Consider the following 18,870-nt stretch of genomic DNA (forward strand, 5'->3'; position numbering starts at 1 on the left):
TACATTGCTCCTCTCCCCAATGGCTTCCTATTGCTTCTGGAGCAAAACTGACGTCCCCTCAATGGGCCATGAGGTCCTCCTGACCTGTCACTACCTTACCTCCTTCCACTTTCCCAGTGCAATCTTCTCTCTGCATGTTTGCACATACTGTTCCTTCTGCCTGGAAGCTCTTCCCTGCAGTTCTGTAGCCAGATGGCCACTTACATTCTGCAGGTCTTGGCTTGTGTTTCTCTTTCTTCACCACTACACCCCACTAGGTATCCCACAGGTCTTTCCTTCAGAGCCCTTGTTTGTCTCCTTTATAGAAATTTACCTTAATTTACAATGGTACATTTACCCTGTCTCGGAAACAAGCTGTTACGATCCATGAGGGCAGAGACACATCTGTCTTGCTCAATGCTTCTGGTTGGCACTCAGATAGATCTCTGTCGAAGGAATTAATGACTGAAATGAAAAGAGCAGCTATTCTTTTTTTTTTTTTTTTTTTTTTTTGCTTTTTAGGGCCATACCCACGGCATATGGAGGTTCCCAGGCTAGGGGTCAAGTGGGAGCTGTAGCTGCCAGCCACAGCAACTCGGGATCTGAGCCACATCTGCGACCTATACCATAGCTCATGGCGACGTGGGACCCTTAACCCACTGATTGAGGCCAGGGATCAAACCTGTGTCCTCCTGGATGCTAGTCAGATTTTTTTTCTGCTGAGCCACTATGGGAACTCCTCAGCAGCTATTCCTAATTGAGCATTTCACTTTCTCTCTCGTTTGGAATATAATCATCTCCACTACCTGATGAGGGAGGTGATATCAGTGCTTCTCCACTTCTCAGATGTAGAAACTAAGGCTCAGGAGCTAGGATGAGTCACCCACTATGGACTGCCAGAATAGGGAAAGCTCAGAACCCAGGTTAGTCAACTCAGAGGTCGACCTTCTAACCACAGTGCTGTCTCAGTGGCATAATGTAATCACTGCCCTTGCTGTATTCCATCAAGTCTTAGAAGCCATTGATTCAAGCCATCATTTTATGGCCCATTAGGAAAGGTTAAAACGCCTGATAATTAAGCTAGGACACGCCATCCCAATTTCAAAGACGTGAAAACAGTGCCTTTGATGTTCTGGAATTGATAAAATAATGGTATTTTGGGAACGAAAACTGCTTAATCCTTAGGGACAAAATGATAGAGGGATTTCTCAGCAGGGGCTGAGGGTTGTTCTCTAGCTACCCGGGAGCATGGCGACGTCACGCCCTTGGCCCCGGAGGGTTCATGGTCAAGCAAGGACACTCCAGCCTGATAAATGTGCTGCGTGCTGTGACCAGGAAGCGCAGGACACCGCAGGAGTGCAAGGAGGAAGACCCCAGCCCTGCTGGGGAGGCAGGAGAGGGAAGGGCACACAGGTTTCATGGAGGAGGGACATCTAAGGCAGCCCTGGAGGAGGAGCAGAGGGGCCGAGAGGTTGGGAAGTGTGCCAACCTCCAGAGGAAGGAGCCCGTGCAAAGGCCTGGAGTGCACCATCCCTCATGGGACATGGCATGTAACTCCCTGGGGCTGGAGCCAAAAGAACAGGCAGCAGGTGACACGGGGTGAATGGTGATGGTACTTGCAGGGCTGATGAAGCCGTTGAGGCTTCCTCCCACAACACAGGGGGCCCATGAAGTCACGAGGCAGTGAGGTGACAGGGTCAACTTTACAAGCTAGAAGGCGAGAGAGGGGCTTGAAGGCAGCATGGAGGCCTGGGAATGTCTGGGAAGATGCTGTCAAGGATCCCCCGCCACCCTGGAGCTGGACGGTACAGGCATTTGTGTCACACACTCACACACTCACTCTTGGGGGCTCCTCTGGCTGGGGCCCGACCCACTGGTGAGGGGCACAAGGAGCAGGCTGGAGCAGGGGGCAGCCTCCCCCAAGGCCTGGGAATGTCCGGGCCGGCTGAGAGCCCACTAGAGGCCGGTGAAAGGCCCACTTACCGTGACAGATGGGGGCCCCGTCAGGCCACGCCAATTAGGCAAGATGGAGTGCCAGGGCAGTGCTATAAATATCTTGGCTGATGACCGGCCCAAGAATGTAAATGGTGGTGTTGAACAAGCAGGAGAAAATGTTCAGTTCAGACAGGATGGGTTTTTTTGTGTTTTAAAAACATGTTCTTCCCTTGTGAAGACTTTAGTTGGGCAGCAACGAGGCTGGGTACCCAAGAGCCAGCTACTTGTCCAGTCGGACCAGAGCAAAGGCTCGTGAGATTAAAGTTTTGGGGCAAGTCCCTGGGAACATCCATGCATGTGAAGCCCAGAAAAAACCTGAACCCCACTTGCATCTTCAGCCCTGGGTGAGGGAATGTACTAACCATCCACTTTGGGGACGCAGAGCCCGAAGGTTTTAGGGGTGCCATCAGTGAGTAGAGGTGTCTGCCAATGCCAGGCAGCTCCCAAAAGCTCTCTGTCCAGCTGTTGGCAGACTGGACAGAGTGTCACTTGTTGGAGCTGAGGGCATAGCGGTTCTTCAAGGGGAGACAGGGAGGCCTGGAGGGGTCATGGAGCAGCAGTGCTGGGAGGCTCTCAGTGGTACATCTGGAGATTGCGTCCCGTCCCGCCCAGACTAACACCCTTTGTAAGTCTTGAAGCAACACTGACCCACAGGATGAACCCTCCGCTGCACCGCCTCATTTGTTTCTAACCATGAGGTTGCAGGATCACAGGCAGGGGAAGTGGAGGGCTGGCTGAGAAGGGGAGGTGCTCAGGTGCCCTGGGCTTTGTTACCTCTCCCCCTGTCCAGAGAGACTGACTACCTGTGCCGAGGGCTTGGGGCAGCCTGGAACCCCTTGGTCAAACTATGAGAGTGAAATTTACATACTCAGAGGAAACACGAGGGCGCCTGGCACAGGAGGGGCAGGGTGGGAGGCCTGGGCCTCCAAATGGAACAGTGATCATAGCGCAGGGTGAGCTAGGCCTGCAGACAACTCCAGAAAAGCCCAGGGCATCAGAAGGAGTGATGTCTGGGGAACCTGTGGTGCTAGGGCTCTGCTCTGTGTGCCCAAGAGAAGGCGCTTTGAACCAAAATGGACATACCCTCCCAGGGAAGGGAGAGGCAAACAGGGTGCATGTGTGTGCACAGTGGAGAGGAGGCCTAAACAGTTGCAACAAGCAAGTTCTCATTTCTTGGCCCAAAGCAGGAACCCCAAGGGCTGAGGCTGAGGGGATGAGTCAAGGAGATTACTAGTATTCACGGGGTTGTTGAGGAATTGACTCATTTGATCAATATTTGCTGAGGACCTATTATGTGCCAGGTGCTGTGCCCAGCCTGGCTGGAATCGCCCTGCATGAAGTGGAGCGGGGGGCCTGGCTTTCCAGACAAGGGGCTTACAGGGGCCTAGAAATGGGACAAAGGGCTCAGCCAAGCTCCAGACAGAGCTCAGGGCAAAACTCAAGTTCTGAAGGGAAGTTCTGAGTCTGGGGGTAAGCCCAGGCAGATGTTGGGAGTTGGGGCTAGGCTGACTGGAGGAGTGTAAAGGGTAGTATGGGGCTTGCTGCGCAGGAGCAGACCTGGGAAGCACAGGTGGAGGTCAGCACTGCTCCCTTGGAGCCCCCGAGCAGGTGGTAGTGCCTACTCCCGGCCTGGGTAGGTAGGAGGGCTTGGAGAGTGGAACTGAACCTGCAGGTGAAGGGGATCCTGTGACCTTGCCTGGAACATGCCACTTCAAGGCCTGCAGACACGGATGAGAGCCAGTCACAGATGCACAGTACTGCTTGGGCTGAAGAGGAGGTCCAGAGTGAGGGTACTGGGGGGCAGTAGGAGCTGGAGCACAGCAGAGGAGTGAGTTGGCCCAGGCTTCCGCTTGTCCGGTCTGGGTTGGCCTCAGCCTCCCTGTCAGGTAGGGGTCTAACCAGGCGCTCAGCTGCCACACTTTGGAGTAAGGTGACCACCCAGGGAGGCCCAGGCTGTGCGGATAGATGGGACCCTGGTCTGTGTCCAGCCACTGGCTGCATCTCTCTGATGGGTATGCATGTGCCCAAGGGAGCGCTTTTCCTGGGGTGCATGAAGCCAAGAGGAGATGCATCTGAGGAAATCCAAGGGTGTGAGAGTGCAAACCGGGAATGTAGTGTACAACCAAGGGTGTGAGTGTGCCCTGAGGGTGTGGCCTATGTGAACACCCAAGTGTGGCTGTAGGATTCCAGGCCCGGCCACATAGCAGCCACGTGTCGGTCTGTTTTCTCAGTCTTCACAGATGCCTTACCCTCCTGGCCACTGTGGCTTTGTCCCCTTTGGTCACTCCCAGGGGTATGCCCTCTGCCCTTCCCCCCCACACCACCCTTCCCGTAGCCAGAAAGATTCATCTTTTTCCTTGTGATTTCTTCTATTGGAAACTTATAAACCCTTCGGGAAGTTTAAGAAAAGTTAAAGAATTTAAGGAAAACGTATAAATGCTTTTCCAGAGGGTAAGAAAATCTTCCAATATTTCCTACTAGCTACTGTGGAATTTTATTACCTATTTATGTAAGTTTTAACTCTGTCATCTGCCTGGAGATGATTTTAGTGTTAAATAGAAAATGTTAACTAATTTCTGCCCACCCCAGGGTGCTGACCCCCTTCCCTTCTTTTTATGATCCTTGCTTTACCATGTATTGTATTTTTACATATAATTATTTCTTCTGTATAATCACTGCTTTGTATTCTATTCCAATGGTGCATGTTTCTGATCTTACTCCAGTGCCACACTGTTAAGTTATTGTTCTTACAGAACACGTTTTATTGAAGGCTTTATAGCATAGTAATTGAGCTATGGCCTTTGAAGTCAGACTGACTGGGATTTATATAGGAACTTTGCCACTTAATAGATGTGTGACCTTGGGCAAGTTATCTCACAGTTCCTCCTCTATAAAATGGAGTATTAGGATGTCTATAAAAAAAATCTCCCTTCCAAATTCAGAACAAACTGAGAGAGAGCTACAGGAGTCGGTCAGAGACACAAAATTGCCCACATTACTGTGGGTTGGTGTCCATTGTCACCACTTGACTTCAGCCTTGTCCTGAAGGGCCTAGCCACTGGAATAAGGCAAGAGAAAGAAACAAAAGGTGTGATGGTTAGAAAAAAAGCCCAAACACAGCCTTTTAGTGGGCATCCTAACCCTTCCTCCCTGACTTAGGTAGACTTGAACCCCCATCATAGGTCGTGCCAGACACCCGAGGTTTTCCCTCAGTGTCTGCTGGGCAGAGTCTTCCCCTATAAAGTTACTATAGAGCAGAACAGAAAATACAAGTGTCCCGAGGGAGGAGAAATGTGAATGGAGAGAGGACTGAGCCGTCCTCTAGCCGAAGTCCCTTCACACAGAAATACGAGGTGGGGTGATCCTGGAGGCTCCTCCAGTGACAGCCTCACGGGAGTCTGAGTGGTCATGCGGTGAGATGCCATGAGGCGCTCAGCACAGCGCCTGGCACACGGTAAATGCTGCTCACGTGATCAGTATGCATGGGTCTTGTTCCATTTCACTTCTCTCATCTTGAATTGCTTTAAAAAAAAATTGTCACCTGTCTGTTTTTCCAGATGAAATATAGAATCTTTTGATGGTATTCTAAGAAAAGGGAAAAAAACAAAACAAAAAACCTCTTCCCTCCAACTCTTGCCCCACTCCTGTCATTTCAGTTGTTGCCACATCAACATGTAAATGATCCTGGGGGGAGGGTGCTTAATCCAGGTACACGACAGGGGTGGGCAGCAGGGCAGTCAGAGGTAGAGGTGGTGGGAGATAAGGCAGCTTCAGGGAGAGGGTCTCCAAGTTCTGGCAGAAAGGGGAGCATTGTACGCTGGGGTGCCTTCAAGGTGGCTGCGGTGGAGTTGGAACGAGAGAGTCCAAGGTGAGGCGGGTACAGAAGGCTGAAGGCTGATAGCTCAGGGCCTTTGGGCATGGAAAGAATTTCTTAGGTTCTCCTACTAGTGGTGGGAAGTTCTGGGTGAATATTAGGCAAGTGGCATGATAAGATTGGCATTTAAAAAAAAAATCAAGCTGAGGCAGACGTGGATGACAGTAGATGAGTTGGAAAGCTCTCCTAGTAAGGCGGGGGAAGCTGGCGGCAGCTTAGACTTTGGGTCCATCACACCATCCCACCATCCAAACTTCAGGATCCAGAGAGGCAGGAGGAGTCAGTCCCTCTAGGCGTGATGATGTATACCTGCAGGGGCCAGGCTCCGCAGTGGCACCTTGGGGTCAGCAAGGACTCTGGGTCTGCCTGAGAGGGAACACAGCAGGCCATGGCACCCTAGGAGACAAATCCAGGAGAAACTCTGGACTCTTCATCTTCCCTCCCCCACCTGATATTCCACACTGAGTCCATGCCCAAATCCATAGTTTCTACAGCAAAACACATGCCTATCCCCTCCCTGCCTCCACAGCTGCCACTCTGGGCCAGGCCGGGACCTGCTCTTGCCACTCAATTGGATCAGCCTCCTCTTTGCTCTCCCACCTCTGTTCTCACCCACTTGGGGAGGAAGGGGATGATGGTGGTGATGGGGAGGTGAGAGAAGGATGGCGTGGGGCAGGGGGATGGCAGTGGTGGTGAAGGGGCAGTGGTGATGGGAAGATGGTGAGGGTTGGATAATGGGGATGGTTTGGGAGTGATGAGACACAGTGTGGTGACGGGGTAAGTGAGGGTGGGAATGGTGGCGGTGATGGGGTGGGGTGAGTGAAGTTACTGAGACAGTACTGGCGTGGTGATGGGGTAGGTGTGGAGGAGAAACGGTTAAATGCAAGAGGTGCTCAAGAGGTCAGATTTCCAGGGCACATCCTGGTTTGGACCTGGAAAGTGTGGGAAATAAAAGGGTGGGATTGAGTGGCTGGGACATGAGCACTGCAGGGGGAGCAATTTGGGAGGAGAGGAGGAGTCTAGGTTTGGACCACTGATATTGAGGGGCTGAGGGACAGCCAGGCAAAGATGACACTACCTGTCTGGACCAGGGAGGGCAGAGTGGGGTCCTAGGAGCCCGGAAGGAGTGGGTCTTGGAGAACAGGTGGTCCGAAGTGTTGAATGCAGCTGAGATGGAGAGTAAGTTGAAAAATACAATGTTGCCTGTGGGGCTGGGCCCCGTGGGGTCACCGCCGACCTCAGTGAGGGCCGTCTGGGCGCGCAGTGGGGGCAGGAGCCAGACAGGAGTGGGCTGAGGAGAGAGAGGGAGGTGAGGAGTGGAAACAACTGTGCAGACAGCTTTTTGGAGAGTTTGGCTATGACAGGGAAGCAAGAGATAGGGGGCAGCCAGAGGTGGATGTGGGGTTCAAGGAAGGTTTTCTTTTTCTTTTGTCAATGGAATGTCTAAATGCCATTGAGAAGGGACTGATAAAAAGAGAAGTGCTGGAAACCTAAGGGTGGTGGATGGGCCAAGATGCAGAGCAGGTGGAGGGAAGGGGGCCAGGCACAGTGGGCGCACCTTGGTAGAGATGGCCTTTCTTCCACTGGACGGGGAGGAGGAGGGCGGGCAGACCGCCAAAAGCGTAGGGATGCAGGTGGAGGACAGTCCCACAGACCTAGCCTCAGGCTGAGGATGAAGGCTTGGAGTTTGGGGACCGGGAAGGGGGCAGGAGGGATTTCTGTGTAAGAGCTCAGTGACAGAGAAGAGCCCCAAATTGGCCTGGGGTTGGGGTCAGAGGTCTTTGGGGACTTTGAGCCAAGTCTGAGTCTGGAGTTAGGGTCAAGATTCAGTCCAGGTGCACAGAGGACTCTGTCCAGGTGAGGAGCAGATGGTTAAAACACCATCAGAGCCCCGCACCTTGGGGCTCATCCAGACCCCAGAGTGCAGCCCAGGAGTCACCAAGGTCAAAGGTGAGCTCTCCCCAGTGCTCCAACTCCAGGTGTCTGACCCAGTGGCTCCCATCCAAGTACCCTCCACCCCAAGGGGCGATGCCAGCCCAGACCCTACTCTTCTTTCAGGCCAGCAGGGCCCCCCTCCCCACAGCTGGGCACGAGCCGAGTCCTGCCCGGCCCCATCCAGGGTGAGAATTCCGGCCACACGTCTCTGTGATGTGGTCACGTTGGAAAAATGTTAATCAAATATTCTCCTCCGTGTTTCCTTTCTTTCCCAGGCTGGATTCCTAGAAGACAGGAATTTATGGTGTGAGAGCTCCAGCCCCCGCAAACCCACAGCCAAGGTCAACAGCACGAGGCGGGCAGCGCTGCCAAGCAAGGAGGGGAGCCCAGAAAACCAAAGTACATGCATTTAAAAAATTCTCTTCTCTCCCTCACGTTCCCAAAAGGGGGGCTCAAGAAAGGTCTCCCAGCCTGGCCCAGATGATCCCCTCACAGAGACAGAACCTGTGAAGCTGCCGGGGAGGGGGTCTCTTGGGCCCTTGGAGGGTTTGAACGTAGCCCCATTGCTGGGTCCCAAGCATGGCAGTGACCATCTGGTCTTAGGGGGTGGTAGCAAGCTACCCTTGGTGCCCTCTCCTGGTCAACCAAGGGCAGCTGAGGTGCCCTAAGCCTTGTCACAGAGGCCCCTGAGGTGGAAGCCTGATTCACAGTCTCCCCTCTGCCATCTTGGGTCTTGGGTCTTGACTGCCTGCCCAACAGTAAACACCCAGTGCCTGGGGCCAGGGCTCCCTGTCACAGGCTGTGGCCCTGGACTCTGACAACACAGGACAGGCTTGTTCCAGCCCCCTGTGGTAGCCAAGCGGAGGTGAGGAGAGGCCTGGAGACCACCTTGATTTGAACCCCAATGACTTATGCTGGCAAGGCAGCCCCCCCCCCCCGCAGCCATGAGCCCCCAAGAGTTTAAATATCCATGTGTCACCCTCACACCTGCCACTCATGGAGCCCCCTGGCAGGGCCAGGACCTGAGAAAGAATAGGGTAGCATCTTGCCCCAGAGTCACACCTCCAAGTGGGGGTGAAGGGAAGGCTGGCATGGAAATGGGGGGTGACCAGCACGTGAGGGGCTGTGGGTCCCCCCCCAGGAGCGAATGACCCAGGGCTGGGAGGAACAACATCGGTCAGAGAAATCACGAAGGAGGCGGCCAGAGTTCACCAGGCGGACACAGAATAGGAAAGGGGCTTAGAGGGAACATTCCAGCCAAGTCTGCAGCATGTGCAAAGGCCCAGAATGTTTATACCTTGGTAAGACTTTTCATATAAATAAATTCTCAGATCCCAAACACAACCCAGACCTCTGGCAAACCATATGTCTGGGTTTCTTGCTTGAAGAATGAGGCCTTGCTCTGCCCTGGAGCCCAGGGACCAGCCAGGCCCGTTCAGCGCTCAGTTCTTGCTCCCCCAGCAGCCACCATCCCAACAGCACCACACAGCGCCCCCAGGGGTCCACTTCTGCTTGGGTCTGTGCCCTCAGCCCCGGCCTCACCTGGCCTGCTTCTCCTCCCTGCCGTCTCCTTCCCAGGCCCCAGGACCGCCTTCAGCCTATTCTCCACACGTGCCAGGAGTCAGGAAGGGATGAGGGTTGCTCCCAGGGGGCCCCAGAGTCTCTCCAGTGTCTCTGCTCCCTGAGTGCCTAGAGTAGAGGGCGTCTGAACCTCCAACTGGTATTTGACGTTTTAAATTTCTGTTTGGCCCTCAAGCATGTCTCTTTCAGTGCCCTGCCCCCGCAGTCCTCATCTAATGCCTGCCCATTTGTTTCTTAAATAATGATTTTTATTTTTTCTATTACAGTTGGTTTATGGTGTTCTCTCAGTTTTCTGCTGAACCGCAAAGTGACCCAGTCACACACACACACACATACGTTCTTTTTCTCACGTTATCCTCCATCATGTTCCATTGCAAGTGACTGGATACAGTTCCCTTTGCTCTACAGCAGGATCTCATTGCTTCTCCATTCCAAAGGCAATAGTTTGCATCTGTTAACCCCAGGCTCCCAGTCCGTCCCACTCCCTCCCCTCCCCCTCGGCAACCACAAGTCTGTCCTCCAAGTCCATGTGTTTCTTTTCCGTGGAAAGGTTCATTTGTGCCGTATAATAGATTCCAGATATAAGTGATATCATATGGTATTTGTCTTTCTCTTTCTGACTGACTTCACTTAGTATGAGAGTCTCTAGTTCCATCCATGTTGCTGCAAATGGCATTATTTTGTTCTTTTTTATGGCTGAGTAGTATCCCATTGTGTACATGTACCACATCTTTTTAACTTCTTAATCCATTCATCTGTTGATGGATGTTTAGGCTGTTTCCCTGTCTTAACGCCTGTCCTTTTGTTCATGGGTGTGCTTGTGCAGTGTGGACAACAGTGACTGCTTGACAGGTACAGGGATTCCTTTTGCAGTATGTGACCTGTCTTGGAACTAGATAGAGGGGGTGGTTGCCCAACATTGTGAATGAACTAAATACCACTGGATCGCACACTTCAAAAATGGCAAATGGTGGCATTCCCACTGTGGTGCGACGGGATCTGCGGCGTCTTGTGAGCACTGGGATGTGGGTTCCATCCCCGGCCTGGCATGTGGGTTAAGGATCTAGCATTGCTGTGGGTGTGACTTGGGTCGCAACGGATCTGATCCTTGGCCTGGGACCTTCATATGCTATGGGGCAGCCAAAAGAGAAAAAGAAAAAGATGGAAAATGGTGAATGTTAGGTGAATATTAGCTCAATTTTTAAAAAATGTGTATCATTGTTTGGGGGGATTTTTAGTTATATGAGAGGAATTGGCCACGGGCTATATTTTTTTCTACTCTGGACTCTGTTTCTAAGATCTAACAGCATAGCCCTCTCTCCATCAGGCTAGTTGCTTCTCACAGTTACTTGGTGACCCCTGGGGGTGGGGGCTGGCCACGTGGTACATCCGCACTCCAGCAATTTGCACCAAGGGGGCCCCCCTCCCTGCCACCATGAGCAGTGTGGCCATGGATGGCCCCTTATGGGACTGTGTGGGAGTGCCTTGAGGGTACAGCTGGGAGAATTGTAGAGTCTGAAGGTTCATGTGCGCTTGATGTAACAAATCCCTGCTAGATGGCCCTCCAGCAGGGCTGGATGCTTCTGCCTACATCCCTGCCATTTGGCATTACCTGACTGTCTAATGCCTGGCAGTCTGATGGGTGTTAAATGTCTCATTGTATGGCATTCCCATTGTGGCTCACCGGATTAAGAACCCAACTAGTAACCATGAGAATGCAGATTCAATCCCTGGCCTCGCTCAGTGGGTCAGGGATCCAGCATTGCCGTGAGCTGAAGTGTAGGTTGCAGATGTGGCTCAGATCCCACACTGCTGTGGCTGTGGTGTAGGCTGGCAGCTGTAGCTCCAATTCGACCCCTAGCCTTGGAACTTCTGTATTCTGCAGGTGTCGCCCTAAAGAGACCAAAAAAAAAACAAAAAAAAAACTTATTATTGTTTTCACTAGCATTTCTCTGATGATAAGTGAGTTTGAGTCTCTTCCTATGCTCGTTAGTTGTTTGGTTCCTTGGCAAATTGTCAGTTCATACCCTCAGCTCATTTTTCTTTTTCGCCTTGTTTTGTAGGATTCCTTGTATATTCCATAATGTAGTTGCTTGTTGCTTAAAAATCACAAATATCAAACACCCTCCCAGCTGTCACTTTATCCATGGGGTCCTGCATCAAACCAAAACCCCTAATTCCAGCCGAGTATTTTTAAGGAATTAGATGAACTTACTCTAAAATTTATATAAAAGACAGATTTGAGAATGGCTAGATGACTTTGAAGAAGAAACCAGAAAGGGGGACTTGCCGTGCCTGATAATAGCACATAAAACAAAGTCACTGGGAAGAAAGCAGTGTGGTGTGGGTGCAAGAACAGACAAATGGGTGACAGCAGATCAGCAAGCTCAGAGCCAGGGCTTAAGACACTGCAGTTCCCGGGGAAAGGATGGGCTGCTTAACAGGGTTGAGGAAACAGGCTTACTTTATGGAGGAAAATGACAGCCAGATCCCTACTTAATATCTCATCAAAAGGTGACCCCAGGTGGATTACAGACCTAAACATAGAAAGTAAGGCTCGAAACTTGCTAGAATGAACTGTTGGAGAATCTCTGTAACATAGGAGTGGGGAGGGGCTTCTTAAAACAAAACCCCAAAAGCACAAACCGTAAGGCGAAAATGGCGGGCCACCAGCCTTATCCAGAGGAAGTGGCATTTCCTCCCGGATGCCAGCCTCAGCCCTGCCCACCTGGTGAGTCATGGGTGCTCTCGAGGCTGGCAGCCTGGCCCGCCCTTCCTGTCGGTCCCCTGGAGGGAGCAGTGTGCAATGCCCGTCTTATCTCGCCGCCACCCAGGCCTTGCAGACATGAGGTCAGGGCCAGGGATGGAATGAGGGTGGGGGGCAGGAATCAGCGAGGGGGTCAGGGAGAGGCCAGGGGTCACTGACAGAGCTGCCGCTGCCCTTTCAAGGTAGGGGTGGGAGACAAAGCAGGCCTTGAAGGACCCCGCCAGCCTCTGGGGCTGGGGACAGTGCAAGGCTCATGTCATCAGGGGGTGGCAGTGGTGAGGGGAACTGGGACCGGTGAGGCAGCCTAGAGGAGCTGAGGGCCCTAGATTAGGGTATCCTTTCTGAGACTCTCTGTGTGCGCACGCGCACACACACACACACACACACACACACACACACACACCTCTCCCAGCATCCTCTTCGTTTTCTCTAGCCGCTCTCTTTGGGGCCAGATTTTTTGCTTGTTTTTTGTCTTTTTGCCATTTCTAGGGCCATTTCCGCAGCATATGGAGGTTCCCAGGCTAGGGGTCGAATCGGAGCTGTAGCCGCCGGCCTACGTCACAGCCACAGCAATGCGGGATCCAAGCCGCATCTGCGACCTACACCACAGCTCACGGCAACGCCAGATCCTTAACCCACTGAGCAAGGCCAGGGATCGAACCCGCAACCTCATGGTTCCTAGTCAGATTTGTTAACCACTGAGCCACGATGGGAACTCCATGGGGCCAGATTGAGAACAAGCAAGGTGTGTCTGCCTCCCCCACTGGGTGTCTCTCTGGGGCATTTTGTATATCTGTGTCTCACCCCCCTGGTCACCCAGCACCAAAACCAGCCCTGCCCACCAAACACTCTCTGAGTCCAGGGTGGGCTGAGTCCCTCTCAGCAGCAGGATAAGTGTGCATTTGGCTGCTCAGGTCCCAGCCTGTGTGTGGGGGTCCACATGTGCCTGTGACCGTGTGTGTGCAAACGTCCAGCTGTCTGTCCCCCTTGCTTTGTCCCTGAATACGCCAGTTGTGTCACAACTCTTTTCTCAGAAGGCTGCGATAAGTGGGGTAAGACAGCATATCCTCTGCCAGCCTGTGGCCTCCTTGGGCAGTCAGTGGATCAACAAATATTTATTCAGGAGTGTAGGTCGGCCGTGAGGGGCCTACAGCCTGGTCTGCCTCCAGCCGCCGGCTTGCAGAGACCGGGAGGGGACGCAGTTGTCTGCTCTGGCCAGCATCGTCGTTTGTTTCTGCAGCTCGAGGCATCCACCCGCAACAAGCCCTGTTCTGCCCCTGGGAGCCCTTCCCCTTTGGGGGTGAGGGAGGTGCCAGGTCTGGGGGTGGGGGGGTCTCTGTCCAGGGTAAGCTGGGGAGGGGGCCCTGCTCCACAGTCCATGCCTCCCTCCACTCACCCTCCTAGGGAGCCCAGCTATGCACAGAGAAAAAGCAGTAACCAGACTCTCCCGAATCTAGCTAGATGGTGATAGCCAGGCTGTCAGCGATGTGTACACGCACACATGTATATACATACGTGTATGTTAAAATACCGCATCCAATTTTCCAACTCTTTAATCACAGTGTTCTTTCATAGAAAAGCACACAAATCATATGTGAACTCTTCATCAGATCAAATGGGAATTTTCGCAAACCGGACCCCTCTTTGTTGACAGCATCCAGATCAACATGTTGACCATTGCCTGGCCCCCCAAAGCTTCCCTACACCTTCCAGTCACGACTCGCCCCCACCCAGGATAACCACCCTGCGGACCTCTCTCACTGTAGAGTTTTGCCTGGTTTTGACCCTGATGTAACTGGCATCCTAGAGCACGCTTTCTTTGACAGCTGATGGCCGTCAGAGCTGTGCATGTAGCCGCCGGTGTATCTTTCGCATGCTTGTTTGATGTGGGTGACAGCCTGTACCTCCCCACACTCAGCCCCCATCTCCACCCCAGCTCTGAGGAGCCTACCCCTGAGAGGAAGATCCCAGGAAAAGCCTTTTCTGAGAGGACAGACACCCGAGGCCCCCTGAAGCTCTTGTCCTCCCAGAGACGTGAGGCCTTGGGGGTGTCCACCAAGCTGCCCAGACTTGTGTCCCTGACACCAGGCAGCAGGGAGTGAGAGGTCTCTTGAGGAAGCAAACCAGTGCGGATGGAGGTACATCCTAGGCACCAAGGGAGACCCAGTCATCCACTACCCCTCTCTCCAAGAAAGGATCCGTTTACGGGCCATTCACCCAGCAGGCTCCCTCCTCAAGCCCTCAGTCTGTGCCAGGCACAGGGACATAGATGTTAGCCAGATGCCCTTCCTCTCCTTCTCCTTTGAGGCCCAGATGGAGTGACACCTCCTCTTGAAGCTCCCTCGCTTCACTGTCATGTTATCTCCTGCATCCCATAGCCCTTTCTTGGTACCAACGGGTGGTGGCCTGCACATAGGATTCGATGCCCCAAGGGTCATTCTTGGATGCGTATCTCACCGGGTCATTCCTGTGCTTTGAACTTCACATGACTCTCGTTTACCTCCATAAAAGCATTCAAACTCCTCCATCAGGCATTTCATGCCTGGAGGGATCCAGCCCCACCGGCCTCCCCACCTTGTTCCTTTTCGTCTCCACTCTCAAGCACCTTACTCAAAGCCCAGCCTGCGATTTCTGGCTTCTGTGCTTTCTGAATTGTGGTTCCTCTAATTTCAAGGCCCCTGTCTTTCTTTAAATGAGCAGACTTTGCCTTGTCCTCGAAGACTTGGCTGAAGTGTCCTCTCCTCCAGGAAGCCTTCTCTGACTGCCGAGGCAGGTTCAGTGCCTCTGCTGGGTTCCCACAGCCTCATGCTCCCCTCAGAGTGCCCCATTCCTCTGCTGCAGCAGTATCGGTCCATGTGACCTGGGCTGGCACAGGCCCTGGGAGCATCTGGCCGTGGGAAGATGTTATAAGGTCCTGACCAGGAGGCCCAAATGAGAAACATCTCCCCAGGGCTAAGCTAGCCTCTCCTCCAGGCTGGCTTGGCAGCGGGGAAGGCAGCATGACCCTTTGGGTCAGAAGCCAGCACCTCTGATTTGGGCCTCCTGTGACTCCCTCAGCTCTCCTGGATCCCACAGCCCCCTAGCAGGGCTCTCCAGCTGGCCCAGCTAGTTCTCTGCATGGCAACCAAAGGGTACCCGCTCACATGCAGATCTGACCATGATGCTCCCTGTCTCAAGCCCTCCACGTCTTGGCCCGATTCCCATGGTCTACTGACCTCTCCTGGCTTGTGTCTCAGTGCCCACACCTCATCCCCAGCACTTTGCTGCATCAGATAAACCACGGACAGGTCCCTAAACTCTTCCCCGGAGAACTTTGCCCACCTCATGGCCTCTGCCTCTCTGCATTTTCCAGCCTGGAGCCAGGTACTCTCTAAATGGATCCTCTTCTCTCCAGAAAAAACTGACCATTCTGCCTTTGTCCCACTTTATTGTTTGTCCTAGACTTTGAGACATTTTGGGAAACTCCTCTGGACTTGTCTGTCATCCTCTCTAGACTGTGGACTCAGGGCCAAGGCACTGCTTGGTGCATCTCCAGGCCTGGGACCTGGCGTGCAGTAATGTTTATTGAATGAACGAGAAAATGCACCCATTTTATAGACAAGGGGCGTGAGGCCTAGAAGAGCATTGATGGTAGCTCTGATCCACTGAATTCCTGAGAGGCTGTGGGCTAGTTTCTGGCTTCTAGGCTCTCCCTGGCCCCCTTCCCACCCTGGGTCAGTCCCCTGCAGGGAGCAGTGGCCTTGACCACTCCTCTAGGAGCCAGGAAGAGGGGAGTCCCGTGGAGGAGTCTTAGAGACCTTTGGGGACGCTTCCTGAGAACCAGGTCACCTGGACACCTGCTCTCCAGAGCCAGGAGCTCTGGGTAGCTCCTCAGATCACCTCCTCTTCCCCTACCCCTCCCCGCTTCCCCAACTGGATAGGACTCAGGGTGGGGCAGGCAGCAGGGGAGGGTGTGGCAGGAACAGGGAGGTGTTGGGGAGAGGCAGGCCTGATTTATGAGGAAAGCAGCGATGGGACCACTTGGCAAGGTGGGCACGCACGACAGACCCTTGGAGATAAGAGCCCAGAAGTATGTGAGCGATGTAAACAGTGGGGGGCAGGTACCCCAGCTCCTCCGTACCAGCCGGAGACATGGAGGCTGGGGCAGGTGGAGGCAGCCATCCTGGATGGAAGGAAGTATCAGGACCTTCCAAGAGCTGGGGTCCCCTCTCCCCATGAACCGCTTGGACCCCTCATTTTCCCCATGTTTCCACCTCCGCACATCACTTCATCACTGCATCCTCTCTTGAGGCACACCTGCTCCAGAATTTCCCCTGACCTCTCCAGGCTCTCCTTCAACACTGCCCCCTGGTCAGGTCAGTCTCTCCCCCTCCATGGCTGCTCCGGCTGCCTGCTCAGGGCCAAGGATACACGTGGGCAAGGTCACATCAGTTGTCCACATAGGGCAGGGAGATGTACCAACTGAGCGCCCAGGGCAGGACACAGAACAAGGGCGTCAGCTGTGTGACAAGGACAGCAGGACCACAGCTGCCTGCCTGTGGCACAGCCACTGGGTGGTGCGTCCAACAGACTCCCTTGGATGTGGGCACAGCGTAGGGACCCACGTCTACAGAAAGGACTGCGTGCCCTGGCAGAGCCCCCGCTTCTGCAGACAGCCGCGACCCCTCCTCACAGCCCTCTCACAGGAATGCATGACTTTGGGCGGAGATGGTGTCATCCAAGAGACATTCCATGTTTTCCTTGGTGCGTGCTCTGGGAATATGGCAAGGACGGCTGTCCACACTGCCGTCCACATACTTGGGTGGCTGCCAGAACGCCGGGCGGCCTGGGGCCAGCCATGTCCCCAGTCCCAAGGGGACTAGCCTCTGGGAGGACACCACCCCGCCATCTGCCTGGGAGACCAGGTGGGAATGTCTCTGGGGCTGGGATCCAGGTCGAGGAGGGGAGGAGTTTGCAGGGGGTGGAGATCAGCAGCCCCCCGACCAGACTGGCCAGGCAGTCTTTGAGTCTGGGAGACAGAGACATGGATGCCAGTTCCTTTACTGGCCACACCCATGTGACTTTGGGCAAGCCGCACCCCTCTCTGAGCCTCAGTTTTACTCTCCAGTTAATGGGCTCCCTCAAGGCTCTCTCAGTCCTGAGGGGTCTGAAGTTAGAACCTGGGTATTGGAGTTCCCACTGTGGCTCAGCGGGTTAAGAACCTGACATAATGTCACGAGAATGTGGGGTTTTGTCCCTGGCCTTGCTCAGTGGGTTAAGGATCCAGTGTTGCAAGTTGTGTAGGTCGCAGATACAGCTCGGATCCCACCTGGCTGTGGCTGTGGCTGTCGTGTAGAGCAGCAGCTGCAGCTCTGAATTGACCCTGAGCCTGGAACCTTCCATATGCCACAGGTGTGGCCTTAAAAAAACCAAAAAAAAAAAGGGGGGGGGGGAACCTGGGTCGGGTCTCAACCTGGGCAGCTTGCACCCAGAGCACCAAGAGGGGCTCGCAAGTATCCCGACATCCACACCCCACGACGGCAGGGACACACCACCTTTGGTCCTGTGGGCATCCTACCTGCAAAAGCTTCTCTCCTTCTTGCTGCTTTGAGCACAGAGGCCAGCCACAGGGTCCTCAAGTCTCATACTGGTCCCTCCCCTTGTGCTGCAAGTATCCACCCCCCCCCGGCCCCCCGCTTCTCAAATGAGGAATTCAGGCCCAACCCGGAGGTGGCTCCAGAACATCTCTGGGATGGTTACATTTCCTTGGGGACCCAAGGATGGCAGAAGAGAGTGTCAGTGGCCCAGAAGGCCTACGGTGGCTAGCCTTTTCCTCCCTCGCCACCGCCCCCCACCCTAGATGCCTCCCACTAAGGCAGCAGGTTTGGGTGTCAGAAAGCTTGAGCTTGGCTGTCATGGAGCACTCACCTGCCAGCCAGTCCTGAATGTGCCAGTGACGGAGCCTGGGGCCGAGATGTGTAGCCGGACCCAGCCTCCAGCCCTAGGCCCATCACAGGCTCTCCCAGAGTTAACAGCAGTGCTCCAGCCCCTTCTGTTTTCAACTTGGACATGGTGGACCGAGCTTAAGGATTTTCATGTTTCCTTAAGCCTTTCTGGGCTGGGGCCCAGGGCAGGGGCCGAGGACAGGGACTTCCGGGAGAAGAGTTAGGCACTACCTGCCCCCTCCTGAGAGGCCACATCAGCACAGCAGACCTGGGGTTGTCCTCGCCCACACGTTCACAGGGCACCGGGGTCCAGTGGGTGATGGACAAGGAAGATGAGGCCCACAGGTCACCTGCCACTCAGCCTTCAGCTGAGCAGCTTCTGAGGCAGTGGCTGTAAAAAGGTGTGTCTTCTAGGAAGCAGAGACCCAGGTTGGGAGGGGCCTCTCCATATAAGCTGGGCCTATTCCTCCTTTGGGTCTCAGGCCCTTGCATGGGGGTACAGGTGTATGTCTGTGTGAGGGGTCAAGGCTATGCCCTGGCCCTCTCTGACTGGCATTCTGATTTAGGGGACTCTGGGTCTGTAAATTTATCAGAATGACTTTTCAGGGCCTATTGCCTCAGCCTGGCAGCTCAGGGCCTCAGCTGGGACCCCTGGAGCTGAGAACCAGGCCAAGGTCAGCCTTTGGATCCCTTGACCTGCGGGGCCTGTCCTCCCTGCCTGCCCCCTGCCCAGCTGGCGTTTGCCTTGGCCTGCCTCTCCCCAGCCCCGGGGGGGCCAGAGCTCTTCCAGTCGGTCACATCCGGCCCAGCCGCCC

General features: G+C 54.1%; 1 protein-coding gene across 2 annotated transcripts in view; it reads left to right on the top strand.

Annotated features, from left to right (window-relative positions):
- TMEM270 (transmembrane protein 270) overlaps positions 1 to 18,870 on the top strand; it is a 147,174-nt gene that overhangs the window by 115,992 nt on the left and 12,312 nt on the right. Inside the window, exons 3-4 of one of the 2 annotated variants that reach the window (XR_014840264.1) lie at positions 8,059 to 8,182; positions 8,925 to 9,953. The gene's annotated coding sequence lies outside the window, so the exon portion shown is untranslated. Of the gene's footprint in view, positions 1 to 8,058; positions 8,183 to 8,924; positions 9,954 to 18,870 lie in introns of those variants that run through there. The other variant, XR_014840265.1, reaches the window with a different exon arrangement.

The sequence above is a fragment of the Sus scrofa genome, chromosome 3 (genome assembly GCF_054392235.1).
Source record: "Sus scrofa isolate SSC_HxYL_T2T_F1_AM1 chromosome 3, Sscrofa_HxYL_maternal_Yorkshire_Landrace_v2.0, whole genome shotgun sequence".
NCBI lineage: Eukaryota > Metazoa > Chordata > Mammalia > Artiodactyla > Suidae > Sus > Sus scrofa.